The sequence below is a fragment of the Gracilinanus agilis genome, chromosome 1 (assembly GCF_016433145.1).
Source record: "Gracilinanus agilis isolate LMUSP501 chromosome 1, AgileGrace, whole genome shotgun sequence".
Lineage (NCBI taxonomy): Eukaryota > Metazoa > Chordata > Mammalia > Didelphimorphia > Didelphidae > Gracilinanus > Gracilinanus agilis.
In genome coordinates, this window is record NC_058130.1 from 770,169,562 (window position 1) to 770,174,182 (window position 4,621).

The 4,621-nt window shown below is 40.3% G+C and overlaps 1 non-coding gene across 1 annotated transcript; it reads right to left on the bottom strand.

The window, feature by feature from the left end:
* Nucleotides 1-1,133: 1,133 nt before the first annotated feature.
* Nucleotides 1,134-1,240, bottom strand: LOC123232704. Its single transcript, XR_006505227.1, has one exon. It is a non-coding gene; the product is annotated as a U6 spliceosomal RNA (small nuclear RNA).
* Between the last annotated feature and the right edge of the window lie 3,381 nt (nt 1,241-4,621).

Consider the following 4,621-nt stretch of genomic DNA (forward strand, 5'->3'; position numbering starts at 1 on the left):
ACACACACACACACACACACACACACACACACGAATTCAAATAAAGGGCTAGGGCAGAATCTATTATTCTTCACTTGAAGTAAAAACGGCAGAGCAGTAATCATGATTTCAGGCAAAGCAAAAGCAAAAATATATATAAAAATAATTAAAATAATTAAAAGAGATACTCAAGGAAATTATATTTTGCTTAAAGGTATCATAGACAATAATATCAATTTTCAGAGCAAGTTTCTCTGTAAAATATGTCTCAAATATATAGGGAATTAAGTCAAATTTATAAAAATAAAAACTATACCCCAACTTATAAATGGTCAAGAGATTTGAACAGGTTGTTTTCAGAAGAAGAGATAAAAAATATCTATAGTTATATGAAAAATGCTCTAAATAACTCTTGACAAGAGAAATGCAAATTGAAACAACTCTCACTCCTGTAGAAGTGACAAATGCAGAAGTGAATGTAGGGTAATAGGTTGGAGGATTGTGAAATTCCAAACATTTTGGAGAATTTGGAGCTATGTCCAAAGGACTATAAATTTGTGCATATGCTTTATCGACTACTATGTCTATACCCCAAAGAGATAAAAGGAAAAGGATATATATGTACAAAATATTAATAATAGCTCTTTTTGTGGTGACAAAGAATTAGAAATAGAGGGGATGCTATTTAATTGGGAAATGTCTGAGCAAGTTGTGGCATATGATTGTGATGGAATACTATTGTGCTTTAAGAAATAATGTGAAGAAAATTTCATAAAACTTTGTGGAAAAATCTATATGGATTCATGTAAAGTTAAGTGAAAAGAACAAGGAAAAACAGCATACAGTAACAGTAATATTATAATGAAGACCAGTTGTAAAAGACTTGGCTACGCTAAGCAGTACAATGAAGACAATTCCTAAAGACTAATGATGAAAAAATATAATCAGGGAGAATTGATGAAATTTGAATGCAAATTGCAGTTTATCTTCCTTCCTTCCTCTCTTTCTCTCTTTCTTTTCCTTCCTTCCTTCCTTCCTTCCTTCCTTCCTACATAGCAGATAGAGTACCAACCTTGAAGTCAGGAAGGCCTGTATTCAAATTTTGCCTCTAAGATACAGGCTGTGTGACTCTATGAAAGTCATCTGACCCTTTTATGTCCCAGATAATTCTCTCAAATTTGCATGTCCCCCTTGCACAGGGGACGTGCTAATCTTCTCTGTATCATTCCAATTTTAGTAGATGTGCTGCTGAAGTGAATGCCCAGGCAACTCTCTAAGATGATAAGTTAATAATAATTATATGACGATAAGCTGCCCATCTGCAACAGCAGGGGTTTCTTCATTGTCGATATTCCATTCCAGTGAAAAAACAAGTCTGGCCCTGCCCCCATTTACACATTCCCTATGTTTCTTTATGGGTCCAAACCTGTGATTTCCTTGATATGAGACACTCCTAGGGGGTCAGCTAGCAACTCATCTATAACTCATTATCTTAGAGAGCTTTTTGTAGTATGGAGAGGTTGAGGGAGTTGCCCAGGGTCACACAGCTAGTGTGTGTCAGAGGCAGGATTTGAACAGGATTTGGCTTTTGGGCCAGCTCTCTAGTCTCTACACCAGGTTGCCTTCTTCCTGTTCTCTACCCAGAGGGGTCTCAGGGGCAGAAGAGACTGATGAGATATGAGTGCCAAGGCCAGTTCAGTCTTGCAGGATGCTAAGGCTCCTGTGGGACTGATGGGGAAATCCTAAAGAGTTCAGCATCCAAGTGGGAAATAAGAGAAGGCTGGTCTGGGAGGCCTCCCATAAATTACCATATTAGGAGCACCCAAGAGGAATAGAAAACGAATTTCCTTTTCTGAGACTCAGGCTCTTCATTTATTGGCATTCTTGAAGACATCCCATAATCCCTTCCAAAATCATTTCTAACTGTAAATAAAATCCTGTGCTTCTCTCTTAGGTCAGATAAGGGAGCCATCATTTCTAGAGGAGGGGATCAGAGATCATTTCATGTAACATGGTAATATCATGGAAAGAACAAGAAAATTTGGTTTCATATCCTAACTGTGATGTTCACTGCTTAGTGCTATCTATGTCTACTAGCTCTAAGGTCCCTTCCAGTTCTAAATCCTATAGATAGATGGGGAAGGATGTTGATGGGTAGAGATGGGGTATGTGTGCTGAAAATAGGCTTGAGCAAAGGCATGGAGGTGGGAAATTATAATATACATTTGTGAAATAGGAAGTAGTCTAGCTTGATTGGAACACAGAGTATGTGAATGGTTTTAGTAGGATGTAAAACTGTGAAGGTTAGGCTAGAGACACCCAACATATCCAGGCAATTGCTGAATCTTGCCATTTCTGGTTCCACATCATCTCTCAATTATACTTCCTTTTCTCTGTTCACATAGCCATGATCATCTCTCACTTGGCTCTCTGGTCATTCTTCTCCATTCCAATCCAACCTCTACTCAGCTGCCAATGAGATTTCCCTAAATTGAGGATCTGACCATATCACCTCCCCTTCTCTCTCGATAAACTCCAGAAACTTCCCTCTTACCTCTAGGATCAAATGTCAGTTCTTCTGTTTGGCATTTGAAGTTCTTCACTCAGCCCCATCTCGCCTCTCCAGCCTTTTCACATATTACTCTCCACCATGCACTTCCTCTTGGCTGGCATCTGGCTTTGCATTGGCCGTCCCACCTCTTCTCCTATGCCTGCCATGCTCTTTCCCTTGGCTTCCTTCTAGACTTAACCTTAAGCATCACTTCCTGGAAGATGCTTTTCCTGGTCTCTCTCCTTACTGCCATCTCCAATTTCTAATCCTTTTCCAGACATGTTAACTTGTATTTGACTGGTGTGTATCATGTATAAAAATTAGCCAGAAAGACCCATTAGAAGGCTATTTCAGAAGTCCAGATGAAGCATCATTGAAGTAGCTCTCAGACCACTCTCCTCCACTACCATGAAGTTATAGGTGAGCAGACCCAGGCTCCAGTGCCTCAGTGTGACTGCTGCCTTGCTTCTCCCAGGCTCAAGACTTCACATAACTCTATGCTTCTCATACTGTGTGTTGACATAATTCTTCCATCCATCCATCCATCCATCCATCCATTCATCCATCCATCCATCTAGCCATTCAATAAATATTTTTATTTGGAATCTACCCATTCAACAAATGGACTCTATCCATTCCACAAATAGCTATTGAACTCTTAATCTATGTAAAAGATCTTTACCAAGAATGGAGGATAAAGAGATGAAAAATAAACAGTGCCCGACTAACCTCAAGGAGCTCATCGTCTCCTGGAAGTGATACAACCTGTACAATATTAAGTAGAGGACAAAATATAATATGATCAGACTAGAGGCAATGGGGCAAGATGAAGAGAGTGCTGGATGTAGAGTTAGGAAGAACTGGGCTAACACTCTATCTCTCCAACTCATTAGCCGTGTGGCTGTGGGCTCAACCTCTGAGCCTCAGTTTCCTTGTCTGCAAAGTGGATATAAAAACACCTGTTGAACCTACCTCAAGAGATATCATGGGTTAGTGACTATATGGTCAGCTTGAAGTCAGGAAGATCTAGGTTCAAATTCCACTTCTGACACCATCACTTAACACTCGGGGCTTTAAGAAAGGGATAATAACACTTGTCAAACCTGCCTCAGGATGCCTAAGTATGGCTTAAGGGCTGGAGGGTCAACTACAAAGTCAGAAAACTTGCGCTCAAGTCCTGTCACTGACATTTACTAACTGTTACTCAGCCCTAGATACTTCCTTAAGACTATAAATAACAAACCAGTTTTCCAATATGCCTCAATGGAGGGAGTTTCCATATCATCAAAATCAGATCTGGACAAATGTACTACCTCACAAGACTCACTGCCCCCATCCCCATCATGCTCATAACCCCCTCCACTGAATATCTCCTGTTTATCTTTTCTATAGTTTATTTATGCATATTGGTTTGCTTGTTGTCTCCCCCATTAGATTATAAACTCTTTGAGGACAGAGACTGTCTTTTGTCTCTTTTTGTATCTCCAGAACTTAGCATAGTGCCTGGCATATAGTAAGTACCATATAAATGTTTGTCGACTGACTGGTGTTCAAATTAAATAATATATGTAAAGTGCTTTGCAGATTTTTAAATGATGAATAAAAGTCATTCATGATATTATTGCAATAGGGCTAAATGCTGGGGTGTGGGGAAAAAACTAGAAACAAGACCCTAGAGGATTTGACCCATTCAGTCCTGGAACCCCTACCCCTGGGGTCTCCATAGTCTTGATTTGGTGGTTGCATCTTGTGGCACTTCTCTCTCTCTCTCTCTCTCTCTCTCTCTCTCTCTCTCTCTCTCTCTCACACACACACACACACACACACACACACACACACACACACACATTCTAGTTCTAGGACCTCAATCAAATTGACACAGTCATCTCTACGAGAATATGTTCATCAGCTCCTCCATTGCCCTACTCCCCATCCCTATAATTATCCAAACCACCCCCACCCTCATATCATTCTCCTGGGATCCAAGGTTTGTGTGACTTCTCCTTGCTTCCTAGATCACCCCCCTTCCCCAGGCATAGAGATCTCCCCCTTCTTAGCTCTCCCTCCCATTAAAACTGGTCAGAAAGAGAA